The sequence below is a fragment of the Somniosus microcephalus genome, chromosome 30 (assembly GCF_052327205.1).
Source record: "Somniosus microcephalus isolate GS21.2 chromosome 30, FLI_Smic_1.0, whole genome shotgun sequence".
Lineage (NCBI taxonomy): Eukaryota > Metazoa > Chordata > Chondrichthyes > Squaliformes > Somniosidae > Somniosus > Somniosus microcephalus.
Genome location: NC_141016.1, coordinates 7,551,655 through 7,575,807, shown reverse-complemented (window position 1 = coordinate 7,575,807; position 24,153 = coordinate 7,551,655). Strand labels below are relative to the sequence as shown.

At 50.6% G+C, this 24,153-nt stretch overlaps 1 long non-coding RNA gene across 1 annotated transcript; it reads right to left on the bottom strand.

Moving 5' to 3' along the window:
* Nucleotides 1-6,623: 6,623 nt before the first annotated feature.
* Nucleotides 6,624-20,880, bottom strand: LOC147097898 (uncharacterized). Its single transcript, XR_015074240.1, has 4 exons — nucleotides 20,767-20,880; nucleotides 10,054-10,135; nucleotides 8,029-8,164; nucleotides 6,624-6,887 (listed from the first exon to the last, which is right to left on the bottom strand). It is a non-coding gene; the product is annotated as an uncharacterized LOC147097898 (long non-coding RNA).
* Nucleotides 20,881-24,153: the final 3,273 nt, after the last annotated feature.

Sequence of the window (24,153 nt, the reverse complement as noted above, 5' to 3'; positions counted from 1 at the left end):
TTTTACTTACATGAATTTTATTGAGTCCCTGTCCCTGATTCAAAATTAGTTTCCCTGGGATTTCTGGCATGCTATCCTATTCCACTACTGTAAATACTGACACAAAGCAATTATTCAACATGTCCACCATTTCCTTATTATCATTGACAATATCACCACTTTCAGTTTTTAAGGGGCCAATGTTACTCCTGACTACCCTCTTTTTCCAAATATAATTGTAAAAATTCTTTGTATTGATTTTGATATCCCTTGCAAGTTTCTTTTCAAACTCCCTTTTTGTAGATCTTACTACCTGTTTTGTGACCCTTTGCTGTTCTTTGTATCTTTCCCAATTCACCAGGATCTGTGTTTTTTTTGCATTTTTGAAAGCTTTTTCTTTTAGTTTTATGCTGTCCCTTACCTCTTTAGTCGTCCATGGCTGTTTATATTGACAAGTAGAGCTCTTGCCCCTCAGGGGTATAAACTGGTTCTGTATCACATTAATTTATTTTTTAAACATCTCCCACTGATCTTCTGTCATTTTACCAATTAACAGATTTGCCCAGTTTACTGTCTCATCCTGCTAAAGTCGGCCTTACGTAAATCTAGAATCTAAGTCGCTGTTTCGCGTTTCTCCCTTTCAAACACTACATTGAACTCGATCATATTATGATCGCTATTGGATAAATGTTCACGCAGTTAGGCTGTTAACTAAATCTGGCTCATTACTCATTACTAAATCTAATACGGCTTGCCCCCTTGTTGCCTCTGGGACATATTGTTTTAGAAAACTATCCCGGACACACTCAAGAAATTCACTACCTTTCTGACAGGTGCTAGTCTGCTTATCCCAATCTATATGAAAGTTAAAATCCCCCATTAAAACCAATCTGGCTTTGCTACACACTTGTCTAATCTCTGCATTTACACAATCTAGCACTTCACAGCTGCTACCAGGGGGCCTATGCACAATTCGTGGCAATTCGCAACTCACGGGGTATCTCTACCTCATAGTCATAGAGTCATGATGGCACAGAAGGAGGCCATTCGGCCCATCGAGTCTGTGCCGGCTCTCTGTGGAGCAATCCAGTCAGTCCCATTCCCCCGCTCTATCCCCGTAGCCCTGCAAGTTTATTTCCCTCAAGTGCCTATCCAGTCTCCCCTTGAAAACATTGAGTGTCTCCGCTTCCACCACTTCCATCGGCAGCGAGTTCCAGGTCCTCACCACTCGCTGCATAAATTTTTTTTTCTCACATTCCCCCTGTATCTCTTGCCCAAAGCCTTAAATCTGTGTCCCCTAGTTCTTGAACCATCAACTAGTGGGAACAGCCTTTCCCCGTCTAGTCTATCCAAACCCGTCATAATCTTGTACACCTCTATCAAATCACCCCGCAACCTCCTTTGCTCTAATGAAAAGAAATCCAGCTTCTCCAACCTGTCCTTGTAGCTATGATCCCCCATCCCCGGAACCATTCTGATAAATCTCCTCTGCACCCTCTCAAGGGCCTTCACATCCTTCCTAAAGTGTGGTGACCAGAACTGAACGCAATACTCCAGTTGTGGCCTAACCAGCAATTTATGAAGGTTCAGCATAATTTCTCTACTTCTGTACTCAATACCTCTATTTATGAAGCACAAGATCCCATATGCTTTGCTAACCACTCTTTTCAGTATGTTCTGCCACCTTCAGGGACCTATGCACATTAACTCCCAGGTCCCTCTGTCACTGCACACTCTTTAAAACTGTGCCATTACATGTATATTACCTCTTCCTGTTCCTTCTGCCAAAATGCATCACCTCACACTTCTCTGTATTAAATTCCATCTGCCACTTGTCTGCCCATTCTGCTAGCCTTTCTATGCCCTGTTGCAGTTGATTGGTATCATCCTCACTGTTTGCCACACCCCCAAGTTTGGTGTCATCGGCAAATTTAGAAATTCTACTGTATTTCAATATCCAGGTCATTTATAGATATCAAAAAAAGCAGTGGCCCCAGCACTGACCCTTGGGGAGCACCACTGTCTACCATCCTCCAGTCTGAAAAACAGCCATTTAACACAACTCGCTGTTTTCTGTCCTTAAGCCAATTTCTTATCCAAGCTGCCACTGACCCACCTATTCCATGAGCCTCAATTTTGTTAACCAGCCTTCTATGTGGTACTTTGTCAAACGCCTTCCAAAAATCCATGTAGACAACATCCATTGCATTCCCTTCATCGATTCTCCCTGTTACTTCATCAAAAAATTCAATTAGATTAGTCAAACACGATCTGCCTTTTACAAATCCATGTTGGCTCTCCTTAATTAGCTTAAACCTCTCCAAGTGCCTGTTCATTTTTTCCTTGATTATCATTTCTAAAACTTTACCCACCACTGATGTTAAACTGACCAGCCTGTCATTACTAGAATTGTCCTTTACACCCTTTCTTGAACAATGGTGTCACATTTGCCACTTTCCAATCCTCAGGCACATTCCCTGCATCTAAGGAAGATTGGAAAATTATGGCAAGCCCTTCCGCTATCTCCTTCCCCAATTCCCTTAGCAACCTGGGATGCAAGCCATCTGGACCAGGCAACTTATCCACTCTAAGCATACCCAGCCTTTCTAGTACATCCTGTCTATCAATTTTCACCCCTTCCATTGCTTCTACCTTTTCCACTTCTACTGATATTTGGTCAGCATCCACCTCCTTAGTAAACACCGATACAAAGTACTCATTGAGTATTCCAGCCTTGCCTTGCACCTCTGAGCATATATCACCTTCTTTATCCCTAATAGGCCCCACCCCACCTCTTACTACCCTCTTACTGTTTATATGCCGGTCGAAGATTTTTGGGTTCCCTTTTATGTTAACTGCCATTCTACTCTCATATTCTCTCTCTGCCAATCTTATTTTCATCTTCACTTCCCCTCTCAACTTACTGTATTTGGTCTGGTTCTCTCTTGAAGAATTCACCTTACATTCATTGTACACCCTCTTTTTCTGTTTCATCACCTTCTCTATCTCCCTTGTCATCTAAGGAGCCCTTGATTTGATTCCCTTACCCTTCCCTCTTGTTGGAATGTACCTAGCCTGCACTTGGAACATCTGCTCCTTAAAGATCGCCCATTGTTCAGCTACAGTTTTTCCTGTCAGTCTTTGGTTCCTTTTTATCATGGCTAGATCCTTTTGCATCCCATTGAAGTTAGCCCTATACCAATTTAGAAGTTCCACGCTAGATTGTTCCTTGCTCCTCTCCATTGCTAATCTAAATATTATGATACGATGATCACTCGTACCCAAGTGTTCTCCCTCAGACACTTGGTCGACCTGGCCCACCTCATTCCCCATCACCAGATCCAGCAATGCCTCCTTCCTAGTTGGGTCAAGGAAATTCTCCTGAACACATTTCAGAAATTCCTCCCCCTCCTTTTCCTTTACCCTCGCATTATCCCAATTGATATTTGGCCATAAGTTGCTGGACGCTTTACAGGTTAATAACGGTGAGCGCCATTAAACTCGCCCTTAGTTGCCCAGCAAATTCTGGGCCAATTATACAGCCGTTCGAACAAAGATTGTTCAGATACTTGGGATTAAGTTACAAAGCGAGTGATGACCAGTGCGATTCCGGGGCTACCATTCAGATCACAGGCTTGAGAATGAAGCTGCACAAATCCCTTTCTCTGCTGTCTATTGGGGCTGTTAACCGTGCCCCAATCAGTGCCTCCATTAACGGACCCAGGAACTTGATTCAAATGGCTTACGACTTCCTACGAGAGTATTGCAGGGTGTACTTTTCGTGCTGGATCAGTGGTAAGCCTTCAACTTGTTACCAGATATGTGTTATCTCTAGAGTACACAGACTGGCTGTTCTTGCTGGACTGAAAGGCATTTGTCACAGGTCAGAGAGGACTTGTTTGAAATGCATGTATTTGCAGTGTTACTTTTTGTAAATATCTGTCTGCCTGGTTCGGAGGCCAGGGCCAAGTTTTTTATTTTAAAAATGTATTTTATTCGTCACAAATAACGGAAGGGAGTCCACCTGCGCTCACACTAATTGTCAGTCCCTCGTGAATTGTTGCAAAGCTTCACTGCTCACTCAGGACTGCAAACAGCTCTCCTCGCTCATTATGTACGGTTGAGAACAAATGCAGATGTAATTATCATTCTTTGTACTTGGTAAAAGTCATTTCCTGGGTACGATAGCAAAATACTGCGGATGCTGGAAATCCGAAATAACAACAGAAAATGCTGGAAAAACTCAGCAAGCCAGGCAACATCCGTGGAGAGCGAAATAGAGTCAATGTTTCGAGTCAAACTCTTTGTCAAGACTGGAAAGGCACAGGAAATGAAATAGATTGAAGGGCCAGGCTGGGAGCCTCAGCCGACTTCAAAGTCGGTGAAGGTGAGATGGCGCCGGGCGGGAGTGGAGCGGAGCGACCTCAGGCCGGTAAGTTGCCCCTGGGCCTGATTTTAACCCAGCCCAGGTGCCATTCTCGCCGGGCGATTCGGCTGAGGGGAGGGCGTTGAAAACCGAGGCCACACTGTGTGTCTGTACACAATGGCTTCCCTGTGAGATGTTGCGCACCTCGCTGGAGAACACATGTGTGGTATAAATGAAGCGAGCCTCAACCAGCTCCTTTCACACTGCAGACCAGAAGGCTGCCTGGGACCTTTGCAACTTCATTGACCCTCCTGGCAGTTCTATGTGCTGCGGTTTGAGTTTATAGAATCATAGAATAGTCCAGCACAGAAGGAGGCCATTCGGCCCGTTGAGTCTGCGCCGGCTCTTTCGAAGAGCAATCCAGTTAGTCCCACTCCCCCGCTCTTTCCCCAGATCCCTGCAATTTTTCTCCTTCAAGTATTTAGCCAACTCACTTTTGAAGGCTACTATTGAATCTGTACCCACCACCCTATGAGGCAGCGCATTCCAAATCCTAACCACTCGCTGCGTAAAAAAGTTTTCCGTCATGTCGCCGCTGGTTCTTTTACCAATCACCTTAAATCTGGGCCCTCTGGTTACCGACCCTTCAGCCATTGGAAACAGTTTCTCTTTGTTTACTCTATCCAAACCCTTCATGATTTTAAACACCTCTGTCAAATCTCCTCTTAACTTTCTCTGCTCACAGGAGAACAACCCCAGCTTCTCCAGTCTATCCACGTAACTGTATTCCCTCATCCCTGGAACCAGTCTAGTAAATCTCTTCTGCACCCTCTGCAAAGCACTTGCGGGAGAAAGGAATAGAAGTTTATACTGATAGGGTTCGATGAAGAAGTGTGGGAGGAGGCTCGTGTGGAGCATAAACGCCGGCTAATGGCCTGTTTCTGGGCTGTAAATTCGATGTAATGCTGTACAGTTCACATACAAGCGTCTAACATACTCGCACTGCGGGCTATTGTCATGGCAGGTGTGGGCCAGAGCGAATGAAGCATTCAGAACTTGAACGTCACCATTCACAATTCCATTCTGGGGCTTATTCTCTTCTAACTTTATTTTCTTCTCGTTGTCTGGAATCTGCAGAGGATGTTGTGAGCTGCTGGCAACCCAATCAATGCCTCTGATCCAACCTCGCCTCTTCCCAACTGGGAAATCATTCCGTAAGCACAACAGCAAATCAATGCACCAAATGTCAACTTGGGTCAAGTTTATTGACCAGCGCAGAGGAGAGTAGAGAGCAATGCGCTCTAAGGCCAGTAAAACATTCCACTGACTCATTATTTGTGCCCTGAAGACCTTCGACCCTGTACAAACTCTTGTAGTTGATTGGTCAGGAGTGTGGGTGGCACTAGACCGACGTGTACTGGATTAATTTGTTCCATTTATGGTCCTGGTTGCATTTGGAGCGAGATCAGTGCCGTTAGCATAGACCAAATCCTGCTGATCCAAGTTTGCTTTTATTGCTTCTGACTCCAGGACAGTTACATTTGCCCGGAAATGTGCCAGGAGCAGAAACCTCAGCGCCGCCTCCAAACAAGTACATGTGGTAATGATGTCCAGGCGCGGGTGAGTAAATGCGTTAATCAGTCCACTCTGCAGTTTAGTGGCGGTCTGTGTCCCGCTGCCAATCGCCTTGAACCGAAGAGCGGTTTGATTTGAAGGGAGGCCAAATCTGAACTTGCCCTGTAACTGACAGTCCGAGACTCATCGAGCCTCCAATCTTCCTGTTGTGCCTGACTTTGGAGGCCCCCAGACCAGCTCATGGGACTTCAAAACGGTTTGGTACCTGCATTTTAGGTGGCAAAAGACACGTGAGATATCCCAGTACCGGCTGTTGAAGATTACTGTGCTCTCACTCGCCAGCCAACTCTCATCGGCCTGAACTTCTCGATCGATCTCACGCACTGTGCGGAGAAGAGAGCACAAATAGCCAATGTGTCCAGATACAATGCGAATGGCTTTAATGAGCTGATTTAATGATCTGCTTTTAATGATCTTACTTTAAGTTTTTTTGCTTCGATTTCTGTGCCTCTCAATCCCCCCAATATTTGGTTCTGGAAACCCACCCTTCGTCCAGCCAAGTAATTATTTGCTTTATATGTGAACTCAGAGAGCGTCGTAACCTGTTGGATCCTTGATGGCTCATATCCACGCACGCACACTCACTCTCTCACACACATTTCTTATTCAAATCATTGATAGGAGTAACAACCCCAGAATATGATTGCTGTCAAATATGTTTATTGTAATAGAGCCATTTTATGGAGGAGACAAGTCTCCCATTCCCCAATGGTACTTTGTACTTTGAAGCAACTGTTTTTACATGGGAAGAGAGCTGCTTGTTGTATTCAAACTCATTTCACAACACCCCCAGCACTGGACATTCAACAGAAGAGTCGTTCTTCTTGTGGCTCCTGTACCGGCAATTCTGCTGCTCTAAAACTGCTGCACCGTCCTATGGATTTCAATTTTGGGGTAACATTCATCGCTGGAATATAGATCAGAAAACCAGAGGTAAGCAACACAGAGCTGTAATAATCTACAGACAGCAAGGGTTAAATGTGCACGGTCCTGGTTACATAGAACACGTTCTCCAATATCTCTCATGATCTGATAGACAACCATTGTGCACGTTAATTGTACCCTCCCCCTCAGTTCCTGAGTAGCCAATTGGAGAGTGGCAGCAGGAGACATCATGTGTCCGACAAGAGAAGCAAATCCAGAGACATCTTTCCACCCACACCTTCCCTTCTGACGGCGGAGACTTGCGCTAAAATGGTGCCTCGCCATGATGGAGTGTTTGAATTGGGGCTGCGCTTCTCCCTGCCCCCCCATCCCATCCCTCTCTCCCCTCCCCATCCCCACCACATCCCACCCCATCCCAAACCTCTCAACCCTCCACCTCCCCATCCCATCCCTCTCTCCCTGCCCCATCCCCGCCACATCCCACCCCATCCCAAACCTCTCAACCCTCCACCTCCCCATCCCATCCCTCTCTCCTCCCCATCCCACCCCATCCCAAACCTCTCAACCCTCCACCTCCCCATCCCATCCCTCTCTCCTCCCCATCCCTGCCCCATCCCATCCCATCCCAAACCTCTCAACCCTCCACCTCCCCATCCCATCCCTCTCTCCCCTCCCCATCCCCGCCCCATCCCAAACCTCTCAACCCTCCACCTCCCCATCCCATCCCTCTCTCCCCGCCCCATCCCCTCCAACTCCCCATCCGAACCCTCTCTCCCCTCCCACACCCCATCCCACTCACCTCTCCCTTTCTCCTCTGCCCCATCTCATCCACCTTCCCCAGATCCTCCCCCCCCCCTTTTATTTTACCTATATCTCGATCTTTCATCTAGTGTGCGATGCTTCAGGCTGTCACAAGAATGCAAAAAAGAGAGGAAGTAAGCCAGTCATTCTGTGCTGCTTTCTTCTGACCTGCAAGTGTCTATCAATCTGCAGACCGCCCCCCAGCAGCATCGATAAACCTCGAACTGACCTCCCCTTGTGCCTGGACATATCAGATGACTTTGTGGTTTGTAAAGAAGCGGGTTAGTTTAAATGCAGCTGCACTGCTGCAGAATAACACGCCAAGGCTACAACTGTGCACAAAATAGCAGAGGAACACTTACATTGCACAACAGCTAATGTAACCGTCCGAGCAGCTGCACCTATTGCATTCGGAGGTCATCCAACTTTCCCCATTTTCGCGCAAGGTCCGGTCGTAATTGCCTCTGCAGCTGGTTGAGAGAGGACGGCCTCCTGCATCTGTAGGCGATAAAGTCAGGGATCGGTCTGTCAATGTCCCGACAAAGTGTGAAAAGGTACCATGGGGGAGGGGGGGGGCATCGATCAATTTGGGGGTTCGACGAGCTGCCTGGGCGGCTGGGTTGGTTCAATGTCCTGGCTCACCCTGGCGCTGAGCTATTCGGACCTGGGGAAGAGCCAGGTTCTGTTCCCGAGTGAGTGGACCTGAGTGTTGGGCTGCACTTGGCAACAGCTTTGCCTTGTCTGCCACAGGCAAAGAGGCTTCTATCGATCCAGCGACCCCACCGGGACATGTGTGTGGATGTTGGGCTGAAGTTCAGGATCGGGCTCGCCGCTTGCCATTCCCACAGCCCACCACATCTCGCTGGGGTTTAAGTGTAGGCAGTCCGCGGGAGGAGCATACCGCTGTGACCCCCCTGGCCAATTTTGAGCCCCATACATCGTGCTACATACAAGCAGTAAGCGACAGGCGCTGCACCAGCACTCTGAGGGAACTCGCCTTCTCAGGATCATACCCAAGGGAGAGTTGACACCACCATTTTTAGGCCACTACCGCCCCGTTTACAAGGGATGTCGGCCCTTCTAAACTGGCCCCACTGTCAAACTCACAGAGTGAAAGTAGTTACTTGGGAAGCAGATGATGTGGATGCTACTTGCACTATGGTTAATGGTACATTAGATGGCCCCCTGATGGGAGTAAGCCCATTGGAGTGATTACCCTCCAAGGTTTTTCTTGTATATGCTTTCGTTATTCCTTGTCAGGAATGTTCGCTGAGGCCTGGGAATAAAATGAGCGCGTTGTTGCCACAACAATACGAGTGTAACAGTTGCCAGTGTCTCTGGAACCGGACTCCAGTCAAGGATGGGGGGTCAATTGAGTGAAGGAAAACAATTTCTATAGCAAGTGTGATGGCGAGTGCGTTGGTTAACCATACATGGGAGTGCTCGTATTGTCAGCTAACCCATACAGAAATGCCACATCTCTGGAACACCGTGCACTATTACATGGTCTACAGGTAACGATTGTAAGAAGTCACACAACACCAGGTTATAGTCCAACAGCTTTATTTGTAATCACAAGCTTTCGGAGCGCTGCTCCTTCGTCAGGTGAAGTGGTGAAATGCATAAAGACACAGCTTATATAGTCAGAGAATCATGTCAGATGTTTACAGGTAATGTTTCCAACTGCCATTTATCACACCTCGGCAGAGAGATAATCACAGCAATCAAACCTGTTTGGACACCATTCACACCTTTGATTGCTGTGATTATCTCTCTGCCGAGGTGTGATAAATGGCAGTTGGAAAGGTTACCTGTAAACATCTGACATGATTCTCTGACTATATAAGCTGTGTCTTTATGCATTTCTCCACTTCACCTGACGAAGGAGCAGCGCTCCGAAAGCTTGTGATTACAAATAAAGCTGTTGGACTATAACCTGGTGTTGTGTGACTTCTTACATTTGTCCACCCCAGTCCAACTCCGGCATCTCCACACTAAAGGTAACGAATCCACCCGGACTATAAGTTGTGTAGCAAGCTGCAGAGGACTACATCGCCATGAAGTCCAGTCTTTCTAATATTCCCAGTCGATGACTTGTGAGTAGGTGGGTTAAATTTCAAAGCTACTATGAATCTCATTCCGGTCAAAATATTCGGACAATAACCAGCTTCAACAACTAAAGCAAAAGGCGAGCGGGCTACTGCCACGGCTGACAGCTGGGCAAGAGCTGTAGGTGGCAGGGCTTGGAGCTGCCCAACGAGCCTCAATCAGACACACGAGTCATAGAAGCTCGGGCACTATAAACCCCGCCTCAGTCCTTGCACCACCCCCACCCCTCCCCATTTGAGTGCAGAGTTTGAAACTGATTTGAACTGTTCAATATGTACCAACGTCCGTTGGAACTTCCACGTAGCAGGATTCTGCATGTTCAACAGCCAGGAGCAGCAGAGCGACACACACATAGAATTTCTGGGGTAAGGAAAAAGAATATGATTAGGAAATCGGTCATGTCACTTATATTACACTATTTCCCAGTCAGATGGGAAATTGGATGGAAGTTCCTCCCCCAGAGTGTTGTGCGATAATCCACCAGGGCGAAGTCAAGAGACAATGGCCTAGAAATTCAGTATAGCCACTTTTGGGGCGGTAAAGTCGGGCAGCCGCTAAAGTTTGTGCCCGGCGCAAAGTCGCGCCCCCTTCGCCGATATTCAGTCGCATCGCCCCAAGAGGTTGCTGCTGCGCTAAAACAGGCGATGCACGACTATCTTTAGGCGCTAAGCCAGCGGTGCTGAGCGATACCACCGAGGCCGGGCGCAGCGCAGGTGCGGCGAGTTTTTGATTGACGGCAGACACTCTGGCGCCGGTCAGCTCTTAAAGGGGGAGGGTCGATTTGTTTGCCTGCCACGCCCTGCACACTGCAGCCCTCAACCTAGGCCTGACCACTTCAGCTTCACCTGTACAACGCCCAGGGCTATGGAGAAGGCCAGGGAGAGAGCGCAGCGCTTCAGCGACGGTGACCTGAGGGTGCTGGTTGGCGGAGTGGAGCGCAGGCGTCATGTTTTGTACCCAGAAGGTGGCAAGAGGCCGCTGCCCAGCGCCTACCGGAAAGCCTGGAGGGAGGTGTCCAACAGGGTGTCTTCCAACAGCGTGGTTGCCAGGACTGCTGTGCAATGCCGGAAGATGTTCAACGACCTCACTCGGGTTGTCAGGGTGAGTACCCTTTCCAGTGTCCTCCTCATCCTTGCATGTGCACCTCACATTATGGGCAAAGGGACCTGAAAGCCCTAATGGCCAGCCCTCATCCAGCAGCTATGGGACTGGCATGAAAATCACTTGCACATTCAGCACTTTACACACTGTCCAAGCTATTCGACCATGGGAGGCAGTGCAGACAAGATCAGGGCTACACACTGTCCAAGCTATTCGACCATGGGAGGCAGTGCAGACAAGATCAGGGCTACACACTGTCCAAGCTATTCGACCATGGGAGGCAGTGCAGACAAGATCAGGGCTACACACTGTACTTAGAGGCCGTCCTTCCTCTTGCAGGCCAAGGTTACGCACAACCGGCAGAACCAAACTGAGATGGGGGAGGCCGTCCTGACATCAAAGAGCTCTCCGACCTCGACCAGTGTGTGGAGCGCATTATGGGAGGCCGGCTGATTGGCCCCGTCGCCAGTGGAGATGCCGACCCTGTTCTGGGCACCAATGGTAAGGGCATGACCTTTTGGACCTCTCTCGTTCCACTTGCGCATCAGATCAGCATCCTTTGCCACTGTCCGACCAATGCGGTGAATGGCACCACTCATGCCTCCCTCGCTGCCGCCCTGTCCTCACTCTAAAGCTACTCTTGTGCCTTCCTGCTTTCAGATGGTGAATCACCAGGTGAGGAGGCGGGCCCTCAAGCTGCCACTGTCAGCCCTTTGGAAGACAAGGAGGAGGAAGAGGAAGCCGGCCCATCAGTGCCACCCTCAGCCGCGCCAGCCCATGCCGATGTAGGGAACACGTCTTCCCTGGAGGGGAGCCGGGGGGAAGGGTCGGAGGAGAGTGAAGCTCCGGGGCCCAGCGGCCTGCAGCAATGCGGGAGGGGTGGGGAAGCTCGGCGGACTTCTCCCCAGAGGGTGAGTGCGGCCTCCAGTCCTGCGACGGTCAGCGCAGAGGAGGTGCGCCTCCTAGAGGAAATGGCCATCCAGGCTGAGCGCAGGCACACTGAGCTCATGGCTGCAGTGGCAAGGATGCCTGACTCCATAGAGTCACTGGCAAGGAGTGTGCAGGAATTCGGGTCAGCACAGGCCAGGAGTCTGCAACAATTCAGTGCAGCACAGGCCAGGAGTCTGGAACAATTCAATGCAGCACAGGCCAGGAGTGTGCAGGACATCAATGCAGCACAGGCCAGGAGTCTGCAGGACATCGCGGCAGCACAGGCCACGAGTCTGCAGGACTTCACGGTAGCACAGTGGCTTCTAGCCAAGTGCTCAGTCGTGCCGTCCATTCACTGGCTGGTGTATTGCGGACACAGACCAGGGCCACACGGGCACTAACTGCTGCCACCCTCGCTGGATCAGCCAGGCCTCGCCAGGGCACTCGCCGCACAGCAGCAGCCCAGCAATCTGTCCTTCAGCTGGTTGCTGCGCATGCTGCACTGCTGGCCCGTGCGAGTGCCAATGTGTCAGGCGACCAGCGAGCACCTGCGATCTGCCAGGTTGCCACCATTCCTGCAGCCGACACTGCCACTCCGCCATTGCAGCTGCCACGAGCTGCTGGACACACTGCTGCCGCCCAGCCAGAGTTGGAGCAGTCAGCAGCCGGCCCCTCCAAGGCCAGAGCTGGTGCAGGCCAACCCCCAAGGGCATCTGCCGTCTCGCCATCTGCCCCTCAGCAGACTTCCCCCAGCCTTGCTGCAGCCACTGGGGTCCCATTGAGGAGGAGCAGCAGGGCAGGCAGGGGCCAGGCAAGGGTGCGCAAGGCATCGCCCTCGCAGGGCAAAAAGTAGAGGTATGCACAAATGCCTGGTGCTTGTTGGAAGGCCGACACTTGTGCAGTTGTTTTGGTGTAAGGCCGAGACTCGTGTCTATCTGTTTTTGTGTAAGGCCGAGACTGGTGTCTATCTTTATTTGTGTAAGGCCGAGACTGGTGTATATCTTTAATTGTGTAAGGCTGAGACTGGTGTCTTTCTTTATTTGTGTAAGGCCAACACTGGTGTCTTTCTTTATTTTTGTAAGGCCGAGACTGGTAGTTTTGTGTTTTTGGAGGGGGCTTCTCCACATGAGCATGTAATGTGGGAAGGGCAGAGGTTTTCAATAAATTTTTGTTGTTAAATTGCAGTGTGCATGGTTTTTTGGTTAAGTCCTGGTTGGCCTGCTCGGCTGAGGGCTTGTGGAGTGGCTACATTCATCTGCTGACATTGGCACAAGCCAGTCCCTGAGAGGGGGCCTAGGACCGACGTTCAATAAGCCGGCGACGGGCGGCCCTTGCACTTTGTGCCTCCCTCCTGTGCTGGTCCTCCTCCTCCTCCTGCTCCTCCTCCTCAGGTGGTCCTCCAATGTGTGGTGGCAGTGGCTGAGTCCTGCGGATAGCCAGGTTGTGCAGCATGCAGCAAACGATGACGAAATGGGAGACTCGCTCCGGCAAATACTGCAGTGCTCCCCCGGAACGATCGAGACAGCGGAACCGTTGCTTCAGGACGCCGATTGTTCAATGATGTTCCTCGTCACTTGATGGCTCTCGTTGTATCGCTCTTCAGCAGGGGTGCTGGGCGCATGGAGCGGGGTCATCAGCCAGGTACACAGAGGATAGCCTTTGTCCCCGATAAGCCATCTTCGTGGGTGAGGCTGGGCCTGGAACATGTCTGCCACAGAAGTCTGTCGGAGGATGAAGGCATCGTGGCTGCTGCCTGGAAAGCGGGCATTGACAGCTAGGATGAGCTGCCTGTGGTCACACACCAGCTGTACGTTCAGTGAATGGTAGCCCTTCCGGTTGCGGTAATCCTCAGCATTCTCCAGAGGTGCCCGCAAAGCCACATGCGTATAGTCAATGGCGCCCTGCACCATGGGGAAGCCCGCGAATGCTGCAAAGCCCATTGCACGCTGTTGCTGCTTGTCAAGGGCCATGGAGAAGGAGATGAACTGACGTCTCCTTTTGAAAAGGGCATTGGTCACCTGGCGGATGCAGCAATGCATGGTGAACTGGGAAATGTTGGCAATGTCGCCAGTAGCGGATTGGAAGGAGCCGGTGGCATAAAAGTTGAGAGCCACCGTCACCTTCACTGCCACCGACAGAGACGTCCTGCTCCTCAGCTGTGGCTGCAGATCACCGGCAAGCAGCTGGCAGATCTCTGTGACGACGTCCCTTCTGAATCGCAGCCTCCGAACACACTGCTCCTCAGACATGTTGAGATAGGAGAACTGCTGGCGGTATACCCTGGGTGGGTAAGGCCTCCTTTGCCGACGCCTGTTGCCCCCTCTCCGTCTAACCAGGGCTGCCAGACTCTCATGGCGTCTCTGAGCCCTTTGGATGTAATTGAGAAAGCCAGCGTTTACACCCATTGCAGCCCCCATAATATGCTGGCAAACAATGAGATGTCAATGAAGGCAAAAACTTTTTGAAAGCTGTGGCCTGAAGCCAGAAGTACCTGTCCGAGTGTTGGGCCAAAGCAGAAAGCTATCTACCTTGGTCTCTCTCCAAAGATCCGTTTCGCAAGAAGGTGTGATGCAAAATGGCAGCCTTTTATATTGCAGGATGAGTGCCCTTTAATTTGCGCCCCCCGTGCCCCGCATCGGCTGAGCACCGTTCCACTTAACAGTCGCTAGGGGCGCCAGGCGCACAATGGGGCAGCGCGACTGAAGTTCCGGTTGGGGGCGCACAAAGGGCGTTGCACAAGGAAATGACGTCATGATCTGCGCGCGCAGCTGAGCGTGCGCAGACTTTGCGCCACCGCTAAATCTCTAGTGAAGTTGGGGCGAGGCGCAGTTCGCGCTTCGCCCGGGCGCAAGTTGCCTAGCGCCTGGAATCTACTCCTCCTAAGGTGCTAACGGCTGGCGCAACCAACTGAATTTCTAGGCCAATGAGATGTGTTGTGGACAGCCGGAGTGGATTGAGGGCAGAAGCTGAGAAGTGGTTTGGTTGGGGTGTTCTAGCAATAAAAGGGACAGGATTGCTGGGCCCAATGGCCTTTGCCTGATGCTGCAAACTCATATCTGTCCTTGCCGACCAATTGTTCACCCCGGGGATGCAGAAAGTGACATTTCCGTTCATTGCCTCTACGGGGTTGCACTTGGGAGTTGGCTTATGTTTTGGGCACATGACCATTTCAGGGCGGGGTTGCCAACACTCCAGGATTGCCCTGGAGCCTCCAGGAATTAATCTCCAGGACTGTGAGCAACTCAGGAGACAGCTCATAGGGACATTAAAGAAAGTGTTGTTTATTCATGAATTCCAACACTATCATTTATTAGTTATAAAATATTGGATATGGGGTACAAAAAAGGCTATTCGACAGCCGACAATAATCCAATTGGGGGTCTGTTGGTTTTCCAATGGGCGAGAGCAGGCGGTGCTCCTCAAGGATGGACGTGTCCTTCAACCAATGGCGGAGTGTGGGGGGCGGGACTGTTGGAGACTGGAGGTCATGTGATGCAACCTCCAGGAATACGTCCAACCAGAGTTGGCAACTGTAATTTCAGGAGAACATGTTACGCGTTCGAGTATTTGAAGGGCTACACTTTCACCTCACATTTGATAAATTCCACAGTATGTGAAATTAAGTTCACAATCAAGTTTTTCTTTACACTTTTTTGTGAAAGAATTGAAGTTTACACGTTAAAAAAGGTGACGGATGGCAATGCTGGAAAGATATCTTTACATTTGATACGCTTATCAATTACTTCATAAAAGGTGATGAGTCGAAGAAGAGATGATGAGTCGAAAGAAGAGATGAATAAGGCTTTTATTAGCTAAGAAGAGACCATGCTTCTTCGTGAGTGACTGAACAAGTCTGAACGAAACCCACACAGTGGTGGGTGGAGTCAGCTGAGGCATGCCTCCATACACAGCGCCACCCAGAGGTGGCAATATACAATACAGTGGTTTACCACATTCACCCCTTGTTTAATGTGAAGTCCGGCGGGGTGAAGGGTACTACAAGTTAAGTCTATCAGGAGGCCTTGTCTGACGTCCTGATCGTCGTGGTGGCGGCGGTGGTGTTGCAGCATCCGACGTCGGGTCTGGTGTCTGGGTGGTTGGCGAAGATTCCTGGGGCTTTGGCATGCCGTCTGCAGGGGTTGGGTTGGGAGGGGTGGTGGGGGATAACAGTGGTAAGGGGGATAACGGTGGTAAGGGGGATAACGGTGGTAATTCAGGGGTACCCGAGGGTGCGAGATCTCGTATGGAGACCGTGTCCTCCCGCCCGTCTGGGTATGTCACCCAGGCATACTGGGGGTTGGCGTGTAGGAGGTGCACCCGCTCGACCAGGGGGTCCGTTTTATGCGTCCTCACGTGCCTCCGCAGTAGGACGGGCCCAGGAGAAGTCAACCATGCCGGTAGCGAGGTTCCCGATGTAGACTTCCGGGGGAAAACGAACATTTTCTCATGAGGGGTCGCATTAGTGGCAGTACAAAGCAGTGACCGAATGGAGTGAAGCGCTGCAGGGAGGACCTCCTGCCAGCGGGAGGTCGGAAGGCCCTTAGATTTTAGTGCTAAGAGGACTGCCTTCCAAACCGTCGCGTTCTCCCTTTCCACCTGGCCGTTCCCCCGGGGGTTGTAACTGGTGGTCCTGCTCGTGGCGATACCTCTTGTTAGCAGGTACTGCCGAAGTTCGTCGCTCATGAACGATGAGCCCCTGTCGCTATGTATATAGCTGGGGAACCCGAACAGAGCGAAGATGTCATTCAGACACTTGATGACCGTGGTACTGGTCATGTCTGGGCAAGGGATGGCAAAGGGGAAACGGGAGTACTCATCAACTATGTTGAGGAAGTACACATTGCGGTCAGCGGAGGGGAGGGGCCCTTTAAAATCGACGCTCAGGCGTTCGAAGGGGCGGGTGGCCTTGATCAGGCTTGCTCTGTCCGGCCTATAGAAGTGCGGTTTGCACTCGGCGCAGATTTGGCAGCTCTTGGTCATGGTCCTGACCTCCTCGATGGAGTAGGGCAGGTTACGGGATTTGATAAAATGGAAAAACCTGGTGACCCCCGGGTGGCAGAGGTCATTGTGGAGGGACTGCAGCCTATCACTCTGCGCGTTGGCGCATGTACCATGTGATAGGGCATCTGGGGGCTCATTGAGTTTCCCTGGCCGATACAAGATATCATAATTGTAGGTGGAGAGTTCGATTCTCCACCTCAAGATCTTGTCGTTCTTGATTTTACCCCTCTGCTTATTATTAAACATAAAAGCTACTGAACGCTGGTCAGTGAGCAGGGTAAATCGTTTCCCGGCCAGGTAATGCCTCCAGTGACGCACCGCTTCTACAATAGCCTGGGCCTCCTTTTCGACGGAGGAGTGTCTCGTCTCGGGGCCCTGGAGGGTCCTTGAGAAAAAGGCCACGGGTCTGCCCGCCTGGTTAAGGGTCGCGGCTAGGGCGAAGTCGGAGGCATCGCTCTCCACTTGGAAGGGGATGGACTCATCCACCGCGTGCATTGCGGCCTTCGCGATATCGTTCTTGATAAGAGTGAAGGCTGCACACGCCTCTGGTGTCAGGGGGAAGGAGGTGGCTTTGATGAGGGGCCTGGCTTTGTCTGCATAGAGGGGCACCCACTGGGCGTAGTAGGAGAAAAACCCCAGGCATCTCTTCAGTGCTTTTTGGCAGTGGGGAAGGGGTAGCTCCATTAGGGGGCGCATTCTGTCGGGGTCGGGCCCGATGACTCCGTTCTCCACCACGCAGCCGAGGATGGCCAGGCGCTTGGTGTGAAACATACATTTTTCCTTATTGTACGTTAGGTTCAGCCGTTGGGCCGTACGGAGGAAATTTGCTAGATTAACGTCGTGGTCCTGCTGGTCGTGGCCGCAGATGGTGACGTTATCCAAATAGGGGAAGGTTGCCCGCAGCGCGTTCTGGTCAACCATTCGGTCCATCTCCCTTTGGAAGACCGAAACCCCGTTGGTGACGCCGAAGGGTCCCTAAGGAAGTGGTAGAGGCGGCCGTTTGCCTCGAAGGCAGTATACTGGCGGTCCTCATGGCGGATGGGCAGCTGGTGGTACGCTGACTTAAGGTCGATGGTGGAGAATACTTTGTATTGCGCAATCTGATTGACCATATCAGATATGCGAGGGAGGGGGTACGCGTCCAGCTGGGTGTACCGGTTTATGGTTTGGCTGTAGTCGATTACCATGCGGCGTTTTGCAGTGGTTTTAACGACTACAACCTGGGCTCGCCAGGGGCTAGTGCTACCTTCGATAATGCCCTCCTTCAAGAGCCGCTCCACCTCAGAGCTGATAAAAGCTCTGTCCCCGGCACTGTACCGCCTGCTTTTGGTAGCGATGGGTTTACAGTCGCGGGTGAGGTTAGCGAACAGGGGAGGGGGGGGGACTTTTAATGTGGAAAGGCTGCAGGTGGTTTGCAGCGGGCGATTTAAAAGTTGTTGGTTGCAGACTGTGAGTGGGGGGAGGGGTCCACCGTATGCTAGTGTGACACTCTTAAGGTGGCACTGAAAATCCAACCCTAGCAGGACGGCAGCGCAAAGACGGGGCAGGACTAGCAGTTTAAATTTTTGATATTCAGTGCCCCCTACTGACAGGGTCACCACACAGTAGCCGCTGATGTCCATTGACTGGGACTTGGACGCCATAGAAATGCGATGGTGCGTTGGCAGAATCGTGAGGGAGTGGCTACGTACCGTGTCGGGGTGGACGAAACTCTCTGTGCTCCCGCTGTCGATCAGGCAACTGGTGGCGCGGCCGTTTACCGCGATATCCATCATGGAGCTGGATAGATGGTGAGGGTGGCCTTGATCCAGCGTCACGGAGGCCAGTATGTGGCTTAGTGAGTCACTATAGTCATCCGCCGAGACGGTGGTCGGTTCCGGTGACGAAATGGCGGTTGAGTGCGTTGGATACGATGGCGGCGGATGCCATGCGGCCGGGGGTACACAAAATGGCGGATAAGATGGCTGCTCCCACGGCCCGCACGCTGCGCTGCTGGCTGGCTTCCCCTTGCAGGCGTTAGCGTAATGGCCTTTCTTCCCGCAGCCCGAGCAGGTAGCTGTCTTAGCTGGGCAGTGCGCTCTGGGATGTTTTAACTGGCCACAGAAATAGCATTTTTGGGCCTGGTTACTGGGCATCGAAGCAGTTCTTACCGGAGGCTGCTGTCTCGGTTGGGTCGCTGCAGCGGTTGGTGCCGGGGGCGGCGGTCCCGTGTCCCACGGTTTCGATTGCCATGTCTCGGCGCCGTTACGGGGGTATGCCTCGAGGTTTCGGTGGGCCTCCTCTAACGAGAGCGCAAGGGCAATGGCCATCTTCAGGTCGGGTTCCTTGCTTTCTAGCAGTCTCTGCCGGGTGTGGTCTGACTGGAGGCCCCTGACGAAGGCATCACAGGCGAGTCCCTGCGCGTGCTCCACAGCCGTTACCGCTTTACAATCGCAGTCTCTGCAGAGTGCCAGTAGCGCCCGTGCAAATGCCCCTACCGATTCTCCCGGTTGCTGCCTGCGGGATCCCAAGAGGTGTCGGGCGTAAATTGTGTTCACTGGGTGCGTATATTGCCCTTTTAGTAGCTCGAGGGCCGCCACGTACGTATTAGAGTCCCGGATTAGCATATATACTTGATGGCTCACCTGGGCGGTCAAAATTTTCAGTTTGTGATCCTCCTCTGTAACCTGTGAGATTGCGAGGAAGGATTCAAAGCAGCTCAGCCAGTGTTCAAACTTGGCTGATGCACCCACATCTTGAGGGTCGAGGTCCAGGCGTGGTGGTCTGAGGGCTCTCAGCAATGTCTGCTGTATCCGTTGCTGTTGTTGCTCCTCAGGTGTCGCCATTTAACTTTTAGCTAATAAAATTGATACGCTTATCAATTACTTCATAAAAGGTGATGAGTCGAAGAAGAGATGATGAGTCGAAAGAAGAGATGAATAAGGCTTTTATTAGCTAAGAAGAGACCATGCTTCTTCGTGAGTGACTGAACAAGTCTGAACGAAACCCACACAGTGGTGGGTGGAGTCAGCTGAGGCATGCCTCCATACACAGTGCCACCCAGAGGTGGCAATATACAATACAGTGGTTTACCACAACATTATACAGCCAGTGTCACCATCAAGCCCTCCCAGTTTGGCTACACCCTGGTCAAGTACAGAGCAAAGCTCCCTTTACTCTGCCTAAACCGTGTGCCGCAACTCCTTACCTCCGAACGACAGCCTCTCCTGCACCAGTCGGACATTTCCATTAAATAATACATTCTGGGGATGTGGGCATCGCTGGCAAAGCCGGCATTTATCGCCCATCCCTAATTGCCCTTGAGAAGCTGGTGGTGAGCCTTCCTCTTGAACCTCTGCAGTCCTTGTGGTGAAGGTGCTCCCACAGTGCTGTTGGCTCGGGAATTCCAGGATTTTGACCCAGCGACCATGAAGGAACGGTCACTACATGTCTAAGTCGGGATGGTGCTTGTGACTTGGAGGGGGAAACTGGAGCTGATGGTCTTGCCCTGCGCCTGCTGCCCTTGTCCTTCCAGGTGGTGGAGGTTGTGGGTCTGGGAGCTGCCGCCGAATATTGTCAGCGAGCCCGTTAATTAGTGCTGGACTTCAGCCGGTTCTGGTTCTGGGGCATCGCCGTCTCCGGATCTCCCATTTCTGAGGACCTGGGGAAGGGGCTGCTCGCTCCCCCACCGACTCGCTCACAGGTTCTTCACACTCGGGGTCAGCCCTGCGCACAGCTCGGTGACATTAATCCAACTGTTGTGTATTCCAGCAACTTTTCCCAACTCTCTGCTCCTGCCGCTGAATGTCCCTGATCACCAACCTGTGGAGTGAGCAAGTTCACTCAAATAATACCTGATCAGAATTATCATCCTGCAGCAACTCAAAGCATTCCCGCAGATAACTTCAACCTTCGAAATCTTTCGAGACGCAATAATCCCTCGCACCTACAAACACGATCTGTCTCGGACTCAAACATACCATGATCGCACCAACCAGACCCCCGCTATCCAGTCACGGAGAGAGCAACTTCTGTCCTGTGTCCAGTGGCGGAGAATTTTATCCTTCAGCTTCAAAGTCACAAAGTGCAAATTGCCACACGGGCGGTTGAACTGGAGTTAACGCCAGCTGAGTGTTTACTTTCTGACCGGACGGCTGCAGACAGGGGGAGTGTCTCTGAACCAGCAGCTGGAACAAAAACAGATCGATTGTTTAAATAAAGGAAGGAGTTTGATCTCCTCGAGAGACCCCAGGATTTCTGTTAAACATTAGTTTGGTGGTTTTTATGAGTGTCTGTATTCTGTGGTATGAAAATACAAATCCCTCCACAGCCCCGTCGGTCTCCCTATCTCTGTAACCTCCGACAACCCCGACAACCCTCCGAGATCTCTGCGCTCCACCAACTCTGGCTTCCTGTGATCCATGATCACCACCGCCCCACCATTGGCGACGTGTCTTCAGGTGCTTGGACCCTAATCTCTGGAATTCCCTCCCTAAACCTCTCCACCTCTCTCTCCTTTAAGACTCTTCTTGAAACTTATCACTTTGACCAAGCTTTAGGTCAGCTGTCCTAATATCAGCTTAATTGGCTCGGTGTCAAATGTTGTTTGATAATCGCTACTATAAAGTGCTTTGGGACATTTTACTAAGGTAAAGGCGCCATATAAATACAAATTGTTTACAAGAAAAAGCCGCAAACGCTGCTTCCAAACATGTTACTCAGGAAGGTTTCGTGGAATCTTCTGATCTGTGGCTTGCTACAGAGATTCATTCAGAATTGATAGGGACCTTCCATGTCCCCTGTTCATGCCGATAGAGGCAGCTCTCCATTCAACAGTTCCCAACCAAGGCGGCAATCTATTAACGCGGCCAAGTCAATGCAGTTCAATAGCTGATAGTGAGACGGTAGAAGAAGGCAACAGGTATAGCAGTTCCGTTGCCCGACTCACCCAAGCCACACCAAGACCTGCTCGTTACCATCCTCTGGATGAAGTCCTGGATCTTGGTATGTGAGAACAAAGCGGTTCAACTAATCCAGTTAGTAGCATGGCAGATCCAGGCTGCATTCATTAGCAGAGCTGGGCTTAAATAAAAGAATGAACATTGGAGAAATAGTTGAGTTCATTTGAAATCCAAGAATTGGAAGAGAGAGAGAGAGAGAGAGAGAGATTGTGGAGCTTGGATTGTCTCCTCTATACCTATACTCCAGATAGGGTCTCACCAAGGCAGATTAAAGAGCAGGACCTCAAAGGTTGTAATCTCTGGATTACTCCCGGTGCCACGTGCAAGTGAGTATAGGAATAGGAGGATAGAGCAGATGAATGCGTGGCTAAAGAGTTGGTGCAGGAGGGAGGGCTTTAGTTTCCTGGATCACTGGGTCTGCTTCTGGGGAAGGTGGGACTTGTCCAAGTCAGATGGGTTGCACCTGAACCAGAACGGGACAAATATCCTTGCGGGGAGGTTTGCTAGCACTGCTGGGGGGGGGGGTTTAAACTAACTTGGCAGGGGGATGGGATACAGAGTGGAGCATCATAGGGGGTGATGTACAGCCAAATATAGAGGAAAAAACAAGTCAGCTTGGAAGGCAGAGCAAATATGTAACGGCACAAGGGAGTAGGGCAAGGCTGGATGGCATTTATTTTAATGCAAGGAGTCTTGCGAATAAGGTGGATGAACTGAAGGTGTTGATGAACACATGGGAGTACGATATTGTTGCTATCACGGAGACATGGTTGAGGGAGGGGCAAGACTGGCAGCTCAATATTCCGGGGTATAGAATCTTCAGGCGAGACGGGGGGGGGGGGGGGTAAAAGAGGAGGGGGTGTCGCAATATTAATTAAGGAGTCAGTTACTGCTGTAAGGAGGGATGATATATTAACAGGTTCCTCTAATGAGGCCATATGGGTAGAATTTAAAAACTGAAAGGGGGCAAGCACTTTGCTGGGAGTGTACTATAGGCCCCCAAACAGTCAGGGGGAGATAGAGGAACAGATATGTAGGCAAATCTCAGAGAACTGTGCAAATAATAGGGTAATAATAGTGGGGGATTTCAACTTCCCCCATATTAACTGGGATAGTCAGAGTGTGAAAGGCTTAGAGGGTGCAGAATTCTTAAAGTGCAACCAGGAGAGCTTTTTGAGCCAGCATGTAGAAAGTCCTACAAGAGAGGGGGCGGTACTGGACCTAATTTTAGGGAATGTGGCCGGGCAAGTGGTAGAAGTGTTAGTAGGTGAGCACTTTGGTGACAGTGACCATAATTCGGTGAGATTTAAGGTAGTCATGGAAAAGGACAGAGATGGACTGGAAATAAAGGTTCTAAATTGGGGGAAGGCCGATTTTAATATGATAAGGCAGGATCTGGCCAAAGTGGACTGGGATCAGCTACTTGTAGGAAAATCCACATCAGAGCAATGGGAGTCTTTCAGAAAGGAAATTGAGAGAGTACAATGGCAACATGTTCCCGTAAAGGTCAAGGGTGGGACCAACAAGCCCAGGGAACCTTGGATGTCAAGGGATATACGAGAATGGATTAGGAAAAAAGGAGGGCTTTTGGCAGATACAAAGGACTAAAGACAGATGAAGCCCTAGAGGAGTATAAAAAGTGCAGGGGGATACTTAAAAAAAGAAATTAGGAGAGCGAGGAGGGGCCATGAAATAACACTGGCGAGCAAAATAAAGGAAAATCCTAAGGTGTTTTATAAGTATATTAAGGGCAAGAGGATAACTAGGGAAAGAGTAGGGCCCATTAGGGACCAAAGTGGCAATCTGTGTGTGGAGCCAGAAGATGTAGGTGGGGTTTTAAATGAATTTTTTGCATCTGTGTTCACTATGGAGAAGGACGATATAGACATAGAAATTGGACAGGGGGACTGTGATATACTTGAACATATTAGCATCGAGAGGGAGGAGGTACTGGCAGTTTTAGCAGGCTTAAAAGTGGATAAATCCCCAGGCCCAGATGAGATGTATCCCAGGCTGCTGTGTGAGGCAAAGGAGGAGATTGCAGGGGCTCTGACACAAATTTTCAGAACCTCTCCGGCCACAGGGGATGTGCCAGAGGACTGGAGAACAGCTAATGTAGTACCATTATTCAAGAAGGGTAGTAGGGATAAACCAGGGAATTACAGGCCAGTGAGCCTAACATCAGTGGTAGGGAAATTATTGGAAAAAATTCTGAGGGACAGAATTAGTCTCCACTTGAAGAGGCAAGGATTAATCAGCAATTGTCAGCATGGCTTTGTCAGGGGAAGATCATGTCTGACCAATTTGATTGAATTTTTTGAGGGGGTGACTAGGTGTGTGGATGAGGGTAGTGCAGTGAATGTGGTATACATGGATTTCAGTAAGGCTTTCGATAAAGTCCCGCAT